This window comes from Oxyura jamaicensis, chromosome 2, assembly GCF_011077185.1.
Source record: "Oxyura jamaicensis isolate SHBP4307 breed ruddy duck chromosome 2, BPBGC_Ojam_1.0, whole genome shotgun sequence".
Lineage (NCBI taxonomy): Eukaryota > Metazoa > Chordata > Aves > Anseriformes > Anatidae > Oxyura > Oxyura jamaicensis.
The window spans coordinates 142,627-160,446 of record NC_048894.1 but is presented as its reverse complement, the minus strand read 5'-3'; the positions used below and the strand labels follow the sequence as shown (position 1 = coordinate 160,446).

Here is a 17,820-nt window from a genome sequence, read left to right as displayed (position 1 = left end):
TTGCTGCTTTCTCCCTTCCTCCCGTCCCCTGGGTCCTGAACTCTCTTCCATTTCCCCTCTCAGCACGGCCTGTGGAGGAGGACCCTGTGTGCATCTACCCCTGGAACTGGTCTCCCACTAACACTGCTAAATCATTGAGTGAAACCAACCCCTGCCCTTGAAAGGAAAACACTCATCAGAAGTGGAGACTTCTGGCACATATCCTGGGGTGACTGGTGATTTTCATAATCTCCTACCTTATGCAGATTGACACTCCAGGAAAGTCCATGCTCCCTGAACTTCCTTCCGGAAGAGACCAACATCCAAACTGCGATACAACATCTACCTTGCTGGCTTTCCTCAGGATGGTGGGGAGCAAGAGCTTCTTTGATGCTCCTTTCCTCTCCTTTGAGAAGGACAGACACCCACCTAAGGAGAGACAAGTACTCTGGAGCAGATATCCTCTTTGCCAATTCCTGCTGGAGAGACTTTTTTTTTTTTTAATTATTATTATTATTATTTTTGGAAGCTGCTGCTCTGTGCTGCTTACTCTGCTAGGAGATTAGGTCATTTCCAAGCACTAGCCCTCATCCAGGCTATGGCCTGGTATTGTCAGGACTGCGCTTCTTGGAGACACCGACTTAATAGCACTGCACATCCAGAGGAGTCCTGCTGCTTCCGAAAATAGCCAGTTCCTTGGTGCTGCCTCAGGAACAATCAACAACCTATTGTTCACCATGGGGACACCACCATGAGAAACCAGCCCTTCTTCCCTGGCAGAATCTCCTGCCTTCTGGCTGTGGGGAGGAAACTCCCAGTCTGGCCCTGCTCCTCAGGCAGGGTGAGGGTGAGATTCCTGGCATTGACAGCCTTTGGTTTCCTCCTTTTCTGCAGTGCTGCAGTGATGTTCCTTTCTGTACCTCATGTACTCTCACCTTGCTCTCCTGGCCCAGCCCTTCTTGCACTGCCTCCATTGCTGTGTTCTAACTCAGCCACTGCTTTCTGAGACTCTATCCTTCCTTGACTTTGTCTCTATTCTAAGTAGAATTCACCATAATCTTTCTGCCCTTGTTTTGGCCCTGCTGAACTGAGAGCCTTGTTACAGTCCCTGACGGAGTTGTTTGCCCTTATGCTGACCAGCACTGCCTAGCCTGGCATTGTGATGCTTGTATTTCCCTTTCTTGCCTATCTGTTCTTTGAACAGCTGCTCCTAACTGTATCACTAGGTGTGGGCTTACACCCATGAATGCTGTGAGTGCTGGTGTTCACATGTGTTCTGCTGTAATGCTTCTGTCCTTCATCAACTGCAGTGAAGAGATGTCAAAAGGAGCGATGTTCTGTATGGACAGGTACAGCTGGCTCAGCTCTTTCCAAGGAGCAGCTGCCTTTCCCTTCTTACCTCGGCTCATCTGCTCAGGGACCTGGCACGAATATGTAGCCCCTGAAGCTGCCTGACTGTACCCTGGGTCTGTGGGATCCTTAGTTATCCTACTCCACAACACTCTCGCCAGCCTACCAAGGCAGCTGATAGTGCCTGCTGAGATGCTGTGGTAGTCTGACAGCCATTAAAGGTACCATTTTTTAAGAGTGAAAGCAAGCTGACTTGGTTAAAGTTCCTGAGCTGGTCTTCTTTCCCAAGGCTGCCGTGGATGTCGTATGGCAGAAATGTAATTGAGAACACCCATGTGAGAAAGTACCCTTGCTTCTCGGTTAGACTAGACAAATTCCACAGATCTCTTCCAGTCTTAACCGTTCTGTGGTTCTTATTAAAGTAAGCCTCAACATGTTGACAGATTATAGGCAAGTGTTGTACTTCCATATTTTCTCCAACCTTCTCAAATACAAGCCGGCTTCAGTCTGAAAGTTGAATATCTTGTAAATGTGGCCTAATGCCTGGGCAAAAGCACCTTACTGGCGACATGGGCATGCACGTGTCTGCAGTTGTCTGCCGGGAAGTCCTTAATCACTGTCTGTTGCATCTTTCCTTTCTCTCTCTTTCTTTCTCTCTCTTTCTTTTTCTCTTTCTTTGCGTTGTGCTGTCTTTGAAGTGTCTCACGGGTTGGTCTGTTCTAGGAAGTTCTATTTATATTGTATATTGCTTTTCTCTCACTCCATATGTATTTTCTTTTTTCAGACCTGGATCCAAATGCATCTTCGGCCTGCTGTCTTAAAGCTGCTCCTGCTTCAGGTCAATTAGAATATCTGCTGCTAATTCACCATGACATAATATCTGGTTTCGTGCCCCATCCTGTTGGATAAGTTTGCTGTTCACTCTTGGTCTATACAGAGGTGACTCCAGGTGTTCATCATCTACCTAGTTGCGTACAGGTAGGTTTTAGCCCTTTGAAAAGTGACCTGTTCTAGGTGGGAAGAATGTGACTTATATTGACACTGGAAAATATTTGACATCTGGAAAATGTTATTTTGTGAAATACGGTCTGAATTGCCTTCTAGCTGCTATTGATCTCATCTGGTCCTTTTACTAGTCAACTCCTTTTCTGATAGTTTCTGCTACTGCTGTCAGGGAGGCAGATGATTAGGCAGAGCAGACTGGTTCAGATCAAGTAATGTTAGAGAATGCAGTTGCTAAGAGCGGGCCTAATAGAGGAAAGAATGAAGAAGATGAAGTAGCGGGTATTCTCTCTGGTGGCTTATTGCTCAAGTAGCTGCAAGTAAATCTACATGAGATTAGTTCATGTCAGATGGTTATTGATTCATAGGGTTGCCCCGCTTTTTAGAGAGATTTAAATTAGCATGGTTAGCTCTCACCATGTAGCTGTTAGGCTTCTCTAGTGCCTGCTGTTGCTGGGTCTGCATTGGCCATCTCTGTGATAAGGTACTCAGATCTGTCTCTCCAGCCTTTACTTTCTACCAGCAGTTCCAATCCTCTTGTTGCTTCCACTAGTAAATACCCAGCTTCATCCACCTATCTTTTTCTCAGCCAATGCACAATACATCTGTAAGGGACTTTCCTACAGCTGGATCAGTGCCTTTTTGCCTTTTATAGCTTCCACAGGTCATATCACTGGTAGAATGAAACCTATTTTGCATTGGAAACAAATAGACTAATGTATAACTTTGTTTTGAAGAGAAATGATGTTTGTTATTGCCATCTTGTTTGGCCTGTTGACAACCATACTGCTTAGTCTTCTGCAGCATAGTTATGAACTTTGGACGTGGCTTTTTATCTGCTGGCTGAGCTAGGGAAAGTCTGTTACAGGGAGGTACTATTAGTAGTTTATTGATCATGACTTACATGAACCTAAGAACTGCATTGCACTAAGTCACAGCAAAGCATTCTGTCTCTGACTAGTACTAGATAAGTGAAAAAAGAACAGAAAAACAAGGCAAATACTGTTTTTCCGGTCAATTGGAATCAGTAGTTTGGGCTAAATAATCTGAGAAAATCATACAGATTTTTATGTCTGCTTTTTCAATGTTAAGTTATCTTCATTGGAAGGAATTGTTCCATTTTCCTGGTCTAGGCTTGTCTGGCTTTATTTTCAGTACATTTACTTTTCTGTGATTGTTTTCTGTTACTATTCTGTCCTTCTCTGTTCAGCTGAATGTTCTCTTGGATTCTGAATCCAGGGAGGACTATAAAACCATTCACTTTGGCCTTTTCTTAAAGGTAGTGGGCACGTGAATCCAGCGTACAGCTGTTGCTGGTTAACGGTACGCCTTTTAGAAAAGCAGTTTGGTAGTTCCTGTCATTCAGGCTCCAAATTACAGAAGGCTGGAGATACTTGGTGGAGGGAGGACCAGACAAAAAGGGCTGTGACTGCAGGGCCTTGACAAAATAAAATGTAAGTAAAGGCAATGAGAATAATAATCTGTTAATCACAGGAAGCTCATTTGTTATTTCGTTATGTGTGTTTGTACTTGTGGATGGTGTTGGGTTCAGGGTACCTATTGAATGCAAGACAGCAAATATGGCAAAATGCTTTTTCTACTAATGCCTAGGAAAGTTTATTTCCTTTTCAGCTCTGATTCACCATTCCATTTGTTTCCCTTCCTGTAACTGTCAAATGCTGTGTCCTTTATGATGATTAACTTGTTAGAATCCATTGATATTAAAGTTAACGCAGAGTATACCTGCTAATGTAGTCTGACTTTCTGCAGACAGCTTACTCCACAACCCTGTCTGAAATGAGAAGAGCTTATGTATTAAAACTCTTTTAATTTATCTTAATCTCAATTAAAGATGAGGTGTTAACTTTAAACTTCAGTACAGTTAATCACTTGCAGCACAATTCTCTTCCAGTGTGATATTGCCACATTGGTTTCCAAACAGAATACTTGAGCTAATGCCTGGAATTTGCTGATCTCCCCTTAAACTGAATAGCATTCAAGGAACTTAGCTTTTCTGGAAGGGTGGGATTGGAGGAATTGAATTGTTCTGACTTAAAAATATAAAGCATTGAGAGTTCTGGCACTATACCACAGAAATTCAGGTTTTTAATTTATACAGAAACATCGTAAGTGCATAGAAACAGGCAAATAACTCAACTTTCATGCTTTTTCTTCTGGCTTATAGAGTTATTGCTGTGTCATCCATAACATGTTTGTAACATAGATAGTGGCTAGCAGGTCTTGTTCAGGAAGTGTTACTCAGAGGTCGTCAGTTGGGGTTTGCTTGATTTTTATGAACTGACAGCATGAGTTGCTCTTGTCAAGTGTTTCTGATGTTCACAAAGTAATCATACAGACAATGACAATACGGTCATTCTCATACCTGGATATATTGATAGCCCTGGCACCTTAGTGCTGGACAAGGATCTCATGAATTTTATGGAAAGCTGTTTTCATTATCTTTCTATTTAAAAACTAACAAACAAACCCCTTTTGTTCATTGACTCCAATGTCTGAGAAAGAAACTTCCTGTCCTTTATAGCCTCTGATAGTCCAATAGCCTTTACTGTTTTGTACTGTTATCATAATGAAGATGATGTCTGTATTTACCTATGATGGTTGTCCAAAGCTAGGGATATGTGTTTTTCTTTGAATGTACCTATCACCATTTTTTAAATGAAGCCTCCAGCTAGACTGAAGATTTTGCCTCCTGCAGGATGTCAGTTTAAGTCTATCGGCATTGCATCTTTTAATTTGTACCCTGAAATTTGGGTATTACACTTTTCTCTGCCTGTAAATGAATTTTAAAAATAATTTGTATAAAGGTGGTTCAACTCCTATCAGGATCCTAAACCACAGAGAAGAAAATATAGCTTTCCAATCATATATTCTTAATTTATACGTACAGCTGTTGTACCAAAGTGGAAATCTGTATAAACCTGACTTTTGATATGCACATGACCTTTGATTTACTAATGAGCTTTTCGTGATGTGAAAGAAATTGGAGTTGACCTGGAGAAAGTGCAAGGCCTAATCATATGTAACATTCAAAATATATGAATTCATTAGTTTTAAAGATTTAATAATTTTCCCCTGGCAAATTATGTGTGATTCAAGGAAACTGGAGAATTTACAGTTACAAGGTGATATCTAGATGGAAAGCAAGAGCCGTGTCTGTAGCTGCTAGGTCACCAGAGACTGATTTTTAAATGTTACTTGTAGATAATTTCTTAAATCTTTCCATTTCTGTCATAGAAAAAGAACAAGTTGCAAGGCTACTTAAGTTTTTTTCATTCTTACTTTTCGTTTGAGGTCACAGGAATAACCACGTGCAGTCAGGTCAGTATACCAGCCAGCTCAGTTACGTCGTGGATAGTGGCCGGTATGAGTAGTTTCAGGAGAAAGTACAAAGCACACGCAATGACTGGTTGTTTACAGATTATTAGATCTCACGGCTAAAAAGACTTTTGTATAATTTGGCATATGTGTTTTACGGAGCTCTAGTGGGCCTCCATTTGTTCTTACCGTGAGCCATATATATTCCAGAAGGACAAGCTGCGGTTTGGTTAGGTAAATTAAAAACGGAATGTAATGCCTGTAGATGCTCTATCAGTTGAGGGTTTAAGAACTTAGACAAGTATCTGTTAAGAAGGGATTTGTCAGGTCAGTACTGAGTTGGGGCAATGAAGAATTGGAAGATGTAATGGCCATGCTAACTGGGGTGGTTTTACACAGGTGGGCAGCTGAGCCCCACCACAACCACTCTCTCATTCCTCCTCCTCAAAGGGAAAGGGTGAGGGAGAAAATGCGAAAAGAGCTCAAGGGTTGAGATAAGGACAGGGAGATCACTGAACAACTATAATCACGGGCAAAACAGTTTCAGCATAAGGAGATTAATAAAATGTATTACCTATTACTAACAAGCTAGAGCAATGGGAAACTAAAAGCAAAGTACAAACACCTTCCCCCCATCCACCCTCTTCTATGTCCTCCCCACGAGCAGCGTGGGGGAACTGGGGGGGGTGGGGGCTGCTGCGGTCAGTCCCTGATGCATTGTCTGTGCCGCTCCTTCACGGTCCCTCTCTGCCCCTCTCCACGCGGGGTCCCTCCTGAACTGATCCTGCGGGGGCTTCGAGACCTGCTCCCACACGGCTCCGTGCCGCGGGGTCCATCCCCCGGGAGCAAACTGCTCCAGCACGGGTCCCCCACGGGCAGCAGCTCCCCCCAGACCCCTGCTCCTGCGGGGGCTCTCCATGGGCCGCAGCCTCCTCCAGGCCACATCCCCCTGCTGCACCGGGGTCTCCTCCACGGGCTGCAGCGTGGAGATCTGCTCCGTGTGGGACCCGTGGGTGCAGGGGGACAGCCTGCTCCACCAGGGGCCTCTCCATAGCTGCTGTGTGCCTGGAGCACCTCCTGTCCCCCTTCTTCATTGAGCTTGGTGTCTGCAAGGCTTTCTCACTCCTCGCTCTCCCAGCTGCTGTTGCACAGCAGTTTTTTCCCTTTCTTTGCTTTCCCAGAGGCACAAACAGCACTGCTTATTGGCCCAGCTCTGGGCAGCAGCGGGTCCCTTTGGAGCTGTCTGGAACTGTCCCTTATCTAACGTGGGGCAGCTTCTGGTTTCTTCTCACAGAGGCCACCCCTGCAGCCCCCCACTACCAAAACCTTGCCATGTAAACACCCTACGCTAACCACTTTTCTTTGATTCTGTAAGTATTCTGTTAGTGATGTCTACTACATTCTGTCTGTCCTACAGGCAAGGGCTGCAGGTTCCAGCAGTGCCAGTTGTGCTTCTGTAGAAGGGAGTGCCATTGTAATTGTCTGAGAGGAATGTCATTTTTATTTTTTATTTTTTTCGCTGTGCTCCTAGCTGGCATGTGCTATGTGGCAATGCTTTGTAGCATAGTTTGTATGGTGACAGCTTTTGGCCACTGGTTCTTGTTCTTTTTTTTTTTTTTAACCTTCCTTGTATAATTTAAAAGTCCTTCAGTACCTGAGATTTTGAGTTTGTACTTACATTGAATGTACTTAGGCAGCACAGTGGTGTCATCTCAGAACATTGTGTTTAGTTCATTAAACATGTTGCATTATTTAAGACTTTCACGGTCAACATGTTTCAGACCTCTGGATTGTTTCAACTTTTCTGTGAATTGTACTTGACACTACTTTATCAGTGTTCCCACACGGACTTCTCTAGTGGCTAAAGCATATGGAGAAAATAATCCCTCTTTCCTTACTTTCTTCTCTCCACAAATCCAAGAGTTTCTCTGACTCTCTTTGCCCCAGTAGGACAGGTAATTTGGTTGGAGTTGTTTTCCCACTGTGGTCCCTACTTCCAGTTCAGAGTTACTGCTTCTCAGAGTTTCTGCTTTTCAAGATAAAATCTCTTGCTTTAGGGGGATGTTCTTTATCCGTTGTTCTTAGATTGTTCCTTGCATTTAAGTACACACATTATTTGAATGAATCTATGTTAATAAGATGTTTTTAGGTCTTGATACGATAGATCTGCCCTACACTCCAGTTTATTAGAGGTGATTTTGTATTAATTTCCTATATGCTGAATGACACTGATGAATATCGTCTGACTAATCCTTCCCTGTGGAGGTACCTTTGTTTTTAACTACATTTCCCAATTGACACTTGCTCTTTGCATTGTGACAGCAAATTGGGGACATTATTGATATTTCATTGTGCTTATTTAAAAAAAATAGTCCAATACCCTGCCACCTCCCTAGAACAGTCTTTCAAATTTCTCATGATTAATGCTAAGCAATAAGCTGCCCCTCACAGAAGGTTTGTGTTAGTTCTCAGTAGAGTTTGGCTTTGTTCTGTGGGCTTTGCTCTTTACAGACTTTCTCTTTTTTTCCTCCTAATGTTACAGCTCTGGATATTCATGTATAAATCTAAGTGTCTAGCACAAGGGTGTCTATATATAGTCTGTAAGTAATTTTGGTGCAATTCTTGTTCTTGGTAGTCCAGATCTAACTCTGGAAGGGAGCAAACAAGCAGGGACTGCCAGGAATTTCAACACTAGGTCTCCAGTATTATGTGTAGACCAGTTGGGTCCCGATTGCATGTGGTGGAAAACGTGAGACATCTGCTGTTAAAGCTTTTCTGTGGACTACTTGTTACTTCCTCTCTGTCATCCTCTAAAGTATGTGGTGGTGTGTGTCTTCTGGCTGTATGGCATGCAAAGCTTTTGCTGTGTGGTCTTAGGGTCAAGAAAACTGGATGCTCCATATGTAATTGACGCATTTATACATCTTCAGTGTCTCTTGGCAAGTGCCATAGGCTAACTATACGCTGCATGAAAAAGCTTATGTTGATTTTGAATTTGTTGCCCCCTGTTTTTTTGGTGGTCACCTAGATCTTCTGTAACAAGGTAATATTTTGTCTCAGTAGTAGTCTTAAATCTGTACACTTTTCTCCTCAAAAAGTGTACGGCCCTTTTTTCCTGAGAAAAGCCCTTTTTTCAGTTCTTCTTCATAAGAGAATTATTTCATAGCTAGCTTTCCTTTATTTGTATCTTTATTAATTCTGCCATATACTTTCTTGAGATGTGACTAACATTGGCTGCAATATGATAAGAAGAAGAGAGAATTGCTGTCTATAATACCTTCTGTCAGGCTGTCTATAAATCCTTCACATTTAATTCTGAGTGAATGCTTCCATCAAGTACTGCAGCCATCTTTCTGTGCTGGTGTATTTAACATCTCAAATTGTACACAAAGTTGTAATTAGTTGTGTCCTGTCTTTTGTTCAAAGAATTAGTGTCCTGTTTGTGCCGTAAGTATGCCATTGCAGAGAGGAGTTGGAATGTCTTCTGCAGAGGCAAACAGTGCCCGACAGGTCTGTTATGTTCTTATTCTACCAACTGTTGTGCCCCTGTTCTGTTAGGGTTAAAATTCTTTGAAGAATCATGTGAATAAGAGCAGGCCTGTCCGTGCATTGTCCTTAAGTCTTTTGAAAATGCTCCCAGTGAGGTTCCTGAAGAATGTAAAGGCTAATAAGGGATGTATATAGTCAACAAGGAAAATTCCACATAAATAGGAAAAGTAGGAAATATAAGGGTACACAAAAGGTGAGAGTGCACCTCTCCTTCATTAGGTTTATCCTGACAAGGATATTTTCAGTGCAAAGGGGATAACAACGAAATAGGGGAAGTGCTAAACAAAACCACAAAGACACAAACTGCTAGTTCAAGGGATAATGGAGACAAAGACCAAATGTCTGCAGTCACTTAATGATGAGCCATTAAGAAGCTACAGGCATAACTTTGGAGAGGATTGCCCTGGACTTGGTAATTGATAATAAGTGGGAAACAAGAGGAATATCAGGGTTTGGAATATTTGAGGAGGCTTATGGAGTTATGCAAAACTTACTATGAAATGTTTGTGGGTAGCGGGGTGGGGAGAAGCAAAGCGGGAGAATAGACAGAAGAGGGTATGAAAAGGGTCACTTGCATGCACACAGTAGCTGGTCAGTACATTTCTCTGGCTGAGACCTGTGCCTGATTGTCACAGTCTATCCTATCTTTCTATTAAATCTCTTCTTAACTTTCTGTGTACTCTCTCTACTCTATGTGTGAGTTCTATAAATAGGTGCCACAAACTGGCAAGGCTGATGTGAGTGTATACCAGCAACTGGAGTCAGACCCAGGGGTGCAGCCATCCCCGGACTGTGGTGTCTGCGTGGGAGCAAGTGGTTGTCTCAGTGTCAGTAGCTAGAGGACCCATATCTCTTGGGAGCATCTTCACAGATCTCAAAGACTTTGTGTCTGGAATGGCAGCTACTGTGGAGACCGGCATGAGTGAAGCTGGGGCCAGTAAGTGAGTCAAACTGGGGGTGTAGGCACCCCTGGGCTTTGTTGCCAGCAGCTGGAGTGAGGGGGAGTCTCAGGGGTAGCCAGAGCAGGTAAGGATCTCAAGTCCCACCACTGGGTCTGGCATGTGTCCCAAGCGCCAGCTACTGTGGGGACTGGGGTGAGTGAAATGAGCGAGCGTCTCAGCAGCAGCAGCTGCAGGTCACAGCCCATGTGCCAGGTGCCAGCTGCAGAAGATGAGTGTGGGTCTTCCCTAGACCTGGTGTGTGTGTGGCAGGGGGTGCACGTGTAATCTGCTGGCAGATTTCAGGCAAACTTAGGACTTGTCAGTAGATAGGTGGTCCAGTGCCTGGACAGGCCTATGAGATGAACAGAGGGCTTGTACTGTTCTCAGGGTCTGCAAGTGTCAGGCACTATATTGGGGAAAATCAGCAGGATTTGTGGGAACATGCTGCAGGAGTGACTGTATAGGAGGAGGTCACAGATGTGACCAGCCCTGTGCTGGTCATAGCTGCTTCCAGCCAGCTCAGCAACATACAAAATGGATCCACCACACACCAAAACTAGAACCAACCAGAGGAGCACAGGACACCTCTCTGAAAATATTTAAGAAAGGGCAGGAGTTGCCAGGCACAAGGGGAGATGCTGGAAGGAAGATGCCCAAGCAGGGGCAAGCAGCGTTGCTGGAGCAGAGCAAGAGAAGTGCAAGAGCAGAAAAGATAATCCAAGAAGGGTGAGGCAACACCAGAGCAGAATGGGAGAGACACCTGAGGAAACAAAAGGTGTACAAGAGGAGTTGATTAGGAGTGAGGACACAAAAGGAGGTGTACCCGTAAGGCACTATGGCCCATTGAAGAACCAATGATGAATAAGAAACAAAAGAGCTGAAAAAAGAAAAGGAACCCCTATGCAGCGACCCCCATCTCCTGCACTTCCTGCTGCCTCACCAAAGGGACTGAATATAACATCTGGCAGGGGGATTGGAGACTGGAAAGTGGGAAGGGGAAACATCCAGAGCGAGGCGGAGGTGTTTTCCCTGTGTGTTATCTTTATTTCTCTAGTACTAGAATCAATAATGAAAGGTTTGTTAGTTGCCAATGAATAAAATTAAGCAAAATTCCCTGACTGGAGGCTTTTTTTGCCTGCTGTTGTGGTTTAACCCTGGCAGGCAGCTGAACATCACACAACTGCTCACTCACTGCCCCATAGTGGGATGGGAAAAGAATCAGAAAGGTAGAAGTGCAAAATCTTGTGGGCTGAGATAAAGGCAGTTCAACTGGTAAAGCAAAAGCTGCTTGCCAGCAAAGCGAACCGAGGCATTCCTTCCCTGCTTCCCATCAGCAGGCAGGTGTTCGGCCACGTCCAGGAAAGCAGGGCTCATCGTGCGTCACGGTTTCTCGGGAAGACAAACGCCATCACTCCGAAAGTCCCCCACTCGTCCTTCTTCGCCCCAGCTTTTACTGTGTGATGCCATGCGTAGGGGCCGTCCCTTTGGGTCAGCTCTGCCAGCTGTGCCCCTCTCAGGTCTTGGTGCACCCCTCGCCTGCTCAACAAAAGGCAGCATGAGAAGCAGAAAAGTCCTTGGCTCGGTGAGAGCACTGCTCAGCAGTAACCGAAATGTCAGTGTGTCATCACTACTAGTGTCACCACAAGTCCAAAATGCAGCATCAAATGAGCCTCTCTGAAGAAAATTAACTATCCCAGCCAAAATCAGAACACTTGCCACGGGTGTCTGTGAGATCGTTGTGTGACTACCTGCATCTTTTTGCTAGCAAAGTAAAAGCAGGACTGGCTGGCAAGCTGGAGACCTGTGGAGTGAGTATGAGGATGGGGGATCCAGGCTGGGGTGTCAGGTGGGCGGGGGGGGGGTGTGGTACTGGAGGGATCCATGAATGTGTATGGGCTTTGGAATCTAGAGAGTGGCAGCATGTATGCTTCCAGTAGTTAACGTCAATCCTGATAAGCTGGAGAGGAGGACTTGGCTGTCTGGTACTTATGTTTTGTGTGAGAACTGGCATGTGGGTACTGCTGAAGGCACAACAGTCTTCAGATGCCTTCTCAGTGTAACTGCTGTGTCAGTGTTCTCCATGTGTCTGAGTGTGTGCATGCAAACCCGGACTCATTAGTGACTGAGCTTGCAAATGGGAAAACAGCAGCTGTGTCCGTCGGCCTGGGGCAGAGACTGCTGAATCTTCAGGCACCCTGGGCTGGAATCTCTGGGTCCTGACGCGGCTGGAGGGGTGGCTGCTCACTGGCAGGAAACAGAAGTACGGATAAATGTTCGATTTTTGTAACAGAAGGACTACCATTTTGGTCCCTTGTTGGTGGCCAGTGTACTATATAAATGATTTCCAAAGAGGTAAATAACAAAGCAATAAAATTAGCTGATGATGTGACATTATTCTGTGTAGTAGAACCTAAACCTGTTTCTTAAGAACTGTGGATGAGTTTGAAAAAAACTTGTTGATAATATGTCAGAATGAACATTGATCTTATCAACGTTTACACATATCTTAACTGTGGGAGAGAGTGGGATTTGGCCAACCTCTTTTCAGTGGTTTGTGGGGACAGGACAAGGGGTAATGGCCACAAAATAGAGCACAGGAAGTTCCGCACCAACATGTGAAAGAACTTCATGGTGAGGATGATGGAGCACTGGGACAGGCTGCCCAAGGAGGTTGTGTAGTCTCCTTCTCTGGAGATATTCAGCGCCCGTCTGGATGCCTTCCTGGGCAGCCTGCTCTAGGGAACCTGCTTTAGTAGGGGCTTGGACCCTATGATCTCTTGAGGTCCCTTCCAACCCCTACAATTCTGTGATTCTGTGAACTGAATGTTGATGAGTTTATAGGTAAGCTGTGTAGAGAAAATAAGTCTACCAATGTAGCTACCAATCTACCAATGTAGTTTGTTGTCCAAACGATCTGCTTTGTCTCAGGGAAGAGATCTTTGCATCTTTATAGATCTCTGCAAATATCAATTTAATGTGAGCCATTAAAATGGAAAATCCAATGTTAGATATTATAGGAAAAGAACAACAAAACTGATTTTTTATTACAGAGCTATGAAACTCCATGGCTTACCTATATAGTGAATCCAGTTCTATATCCCTTAGAATTTATTAAACAGTAGAAATTGTATAATTCTATAAAAGGTGATGATGAGGATAGGGAGAAATTGGAAGATTCCATCAGAGGAGGTATGTGAGAAATCTTTAGAAAAAAAGACAAAGACAACTGTGCTAGATATCTATACAGCCATCAGTGGGGGAAAGGCAAGTTGCTATTTATAGAACATATGGACAGGTTATGAAAATATCAGGCAAGAGGCTTAAAACAAACACAAGGGAATATTTTTCATGTCATGCCAAATTAGATCATAGCATTTATTACTAAAAGATGTTTTAACTCTGTACTATAGATGAATTCAAAGGTGTAAGACAAATCCATTGCTGGCTGTTAAACATGGTAGTCCAAGCTCAGGAAGTTAATAAACTGTAACAGAAAAAGGAAGGTCATACAAGAGGAATAGGTATGTCTTGTTTCTTGCAATAGTAGTAGTATTGTGGCTATGCTGCTCTATCCATACATTCAAAAGGCAAAGGTTTTAATGCAGTGGAGTATGGTTATTTGAATATCTGATGAATATTTATTTGAATCTCTTATGTAGTTGCAGAAAAGGCCAGTCACAAGTGGTGTCCCTCAAGGGTCGGTCTTGGGACCGGTGCTCTTCAATATCGTTATCAATGACATAGACAACAGAATTGAGTGCACCCTCAGCAAGTTTGCAGATGACACCAAGCTGAGCGGTGCAGTCGATACAACAGAGGGAAGGGATGCAGAGGGACCTGGACAGGCTGGAGAAATGGGCCCATGAGAACCTCATGAGGTTCAACAAGACCAAGTGCAAGGTGCTGCACCTGGGCTGGGGCAATCCCAGGTATTTATACAGACTGGGCAAAAAAGAACTTGAGCAGCCCCGTGGAGAAGGACTTGGGGGTCCTGATGGACAAGAAGCTGGACATGGGCCGGCAGTGCGCACTTGCAGCCCTGAAGGCCAGCTATGTCCTGGGCTGCATCAAAAAAGGGGTGGCCAGCAGAGAGAGGGAGGTGATTGTCCCCCTCTACTCTGCTCTTGTGAGACCCCACCTGGAACACTGCATGCAGGCCTGGGGCTCCCAGCACAAGAAGGATGTGGAGGTCTTGAAATGGGTCCAGAGGAGGGCCACTAAGATAATCAGAGGGCTGGAGCACCTCTCCTATGAAGAAAGGTTGAGGGAACTGGGCTTGTTTAGCTTGGAGAAGAGAAAGCTCTGGGGACACCTCACTGCAGCCTTCCAGTACTTGAAGGGAGCACATAAACAGGAGGAGGAACACCTCTTTACATGTGTTGGTAGTGAAAGGGCAAGCGGAAATGGTTTTAAACTAAGATGGGAGATTTAGGTTAGAAATTAGGAGAAAATTTTTCACTTGGAGGGTGGTGAGGCACTGGAACAGGTTTCCCAGAGAGGTTGTGGATGCCCCATCCCTGGATGCGGCTCTGGGCAGCCTGCTCTAGTGGTTGGCAACCCTGCCCAGAGCAGGGATGTTGAAACTAGATGATCTTTAAGGTTCTTTTCAACCCAGGCCATTCTATGATTCTGTGATTCTATGAAAATAAATTTATTATTATTTTATTTTAGTCTTTCTTTGAGCATCTGGTACTAATCATTGGCTAAGTGGACGTTTGGTCTGAGATTTGATGCCAGAAGTGTGTATTTTTCCACAGTCTGCATTAAAAATACAAGGATAGTAAGTGATAAATGCTTCTTTTATTCCAAATGACAGTCCTTGTTAAGCAGCTTTAAAGAAAACAAGTGAGAGAACAAGTCTTACGAGGAGCGGCTGAGGGAGCTGGGACTGTTTAGCCTGGAGAAGAGGAGGCTCAGGGGCGACCTTATCGCTCTCTACAGGTACCCTAAAGGAGGCTGCAGCGAGGTGGGGGTTGGTCTATTCTCCCACGTGCCTGGTGACAGGACAAGGGGGAATGGGTTAAAGTTGTGCCAGGGGAGGTTTAGGTTGGATATTAGGAAGAACTTCTTTACTGAACGGGTTGTTAGTCACTGGAATAGGCTGCCCAGGGAAGTGGTTGAGTCCCCATCCCTGGAGGTCTTTAAAAGACGTTTAGATGTAGAGCTTAGGGGTATGGTTTAGTGGAGGACTTGTTAGCGTTAGGTCAGAGGTTGGACTCGGTGATCTCGGAGGTCTCTTCCAACCCAGACTATTCTGTGATTCTGTGAAAATAAAGAGTTAAAGCAGTATAGCTGTAACTTCCCCCATCTCTGAGTGTTTGGTTTCTTTAGTGTATTAGCTCTCTGAACTTACCTAGTTTTCCCGTACCTGTGCAAGCCTTCTGGACTGATTTAAAATTGAATATAAAAATACTTTGGTTCTGTTTATGGAGTGTGCTTTAGATGGGAAGAGGAGTGAAGTTAGGAGACCTTTTTTGGGAAATCAGTTTTCACCAAAATAAGGCAAAACTTCAAAAGCCTGATTGTGTTTTCCATAGCAAGTTGTGCTGTGGGTGTTCTGTCTGATGTGGATAGTTGGGGTTCCTGGAAGCGGTTGGTATGACTAGGGTTTTCCTTGAGCTTCATGCAAGTATGAAGGTGCCTTGGAGGGAAGCAGAACATAGATGTCTCAGTTTATATCATCCAGTAGACCTGGATCATAGAATCACAGAATGGTTTGGGTTGAAAAGGAACTCGAAGCCCATCAAGTTCCAACCCCCCTGCCATGCACAGACACCTCCCACCAGCCCAGGCTGCCCCCAGCCCCATCCAGCCTGGCCTTGGGCACTGCCAGCGATGGGGCACCCACAGCTCCACAGGGCAACCTCCTGCAGTGCTTCACTGCCCTCAATATGATGAATATCTTCCAAACATCTAATCTAAATCTCCCCTCTTTTAATTTAAAGCTGTCACCCCATGTCCTATCCCTACACCCCCTGCCCAAGAGTTCCTCTTGCAGCCCCTGCAAGCACTCTTCTCCAGGCTGAACAACCCCAACCCCCTCATCCTCTCCTCACGCAGAGCTGCTCCAGCCTCTGAGCATCCTCATGGCCTCTGGACTCACTCCAGCAGCCCCATGTCCCCATGTCCCAGTGCTGGGGGTCCCAGAACGAAGGCAGTGCCCAGGCGGGGTCTCAGGAGACCCTGCTGGTTGCGCTGCTGCTGGTGCAGCCCAGGTATGGTTGGTTTTGTGGGCAGTGAGGTCACAGCGCCAGCTCAGTGTGATACTGAGAAAACTCACTCTTGCTGAAGGGCTGGCACTGAGCTAGCAACATGTAGCAATCTTGCTGTTATTCTTTTCCTGATTATGCTATGTTAACACAAATTAGTTTATTTCAAATGGCTACAAACACAGCTAGTTACAAGTGAATCTTATTGTGAATTTTCTTCAGCTTTTCTGCTTCCTTCTTTGAAAAAATTGTTTTCAACTGCTCTGCTTCTTTCTTTGAAAACGTTTAAGTTATGGTTTCACATAATTCAGCGTTATTGCTAAATTTCGTTTAATAAGTTCCCAATCTGTCCTGGCTGCTTATTCCCGTTTCTTGTAGTAGTTTTTCTCCCCTCACTGTTCTGCTGTAGCAACTTGTGGGTAAATGAGATTAAGACTGGTTCTCAACCTGAACAGTATTCTCCCATCACAGTACTTGTCTGTTACCTCTAACTTGTGAAGAAAATCTTGAAACATGAGGAGAACAAGGGCTGTGTAGCCCAGCTAATATCAATGAGGCAGTGTTCTTCAGCTAGTGCTGCTTTTGACAAAATCATTGTTCAAGGAGTTTGTTCAGCAGTTTTTTTATCACAGCAACTAATTGAAGAGTAGCAGTTTACAAACACCAGTCATTTTGCAACTGTACATTTCAGTACTTGTTAAATAGTTGTTACTCAAAACACTTTTTATTTTACTCTGTGATTTCTCGGTTTAAATTCTGTCACCCTGCATTACTAGTACGTAAAGAAGACATGGTTTATTTGATTAACTGTCCATGTCTGTATCTGAACTAGTCCTCATAAGTTTCCTTTACAGTGAGTACAGAGTTATAACATTTTCATGATGACTGCTCATATTTTTAGGATTTATGTGTACATGAAAGGCATGTTACTTCAGGTCAGTGAAAGAGCATATGCACAAGTACTACGATCTATATTAGTATACTTATATATTGAATCATAGAATATCGGAGTTGGAAGGGACCCACAAGTCCAACTCCTGGGTCTCAAAAGGACCACCCCCAAAATCAGACCATGTGTCTGAGAGCATTGTCCAAACACTTCTTGAACTCAGGCAGGCTCGGTGCCATGACCACTTCCTTGGGAGCCTGTTCCAGTGCCTGACCACCTTCTCAGTGAAGAACATTTTCCTGATATCTGGTCTGAACCTCCCTGTCGCAGTTTCAAGCCCATCCCTTGGGTCCTGTTGCTGGTCCCCAGAGAGCAGAGCTCAGCACTGGCCTCTCCACTCCCCCTCGGGAGGAAGTCGCAGACTGCGATGGGGTCTCCCCTCAGCTCCACTTCTCCACGCTGAACAATCCAAGCAACTTCAGCCGCTCCTCATATGTCTTCCCCTCTAGGCCCTTTGCCACCTTTGTCGCCCTCCTTCAGACACTCCCTATCAGTTTTATGTCTT

The 17,820-nt window shown here is 44.5% G+C and overlaps 1 protein-coding gene across 5 annotated transcripts in view; it reads left to right on the top strand.

The window, feature by feature from the left end:
• The first annotated feature begins 225 nt into the window (after window positions 1-225).
• Window positions 226-17,820, top strand: part of SMARCD3 (SWI/SNF related, matrix associated, actin dependent regulator of chromatin, subfamily d, member 3) — a 104,595-nt gene continuing 87,000 nt past the window's right edge. For 3 of the 5 annotated variants that reach the window (XM_035316602.1, XM_035316601.1, XM_035316595.1), the window contains exons 1-2: window positions 226-826; window positions 2,114-2,307. The gene's annotated coding sequence lies outside the window, so the exon portion shown is untranslated. The remainder of the gene's footprint in view (window positions 827-2,113; window positions 2,308-17,820) is intronic. The other 2 variants (XM_035316596.1, XM_035316603.1) reach the window with 2 other exon arrangements.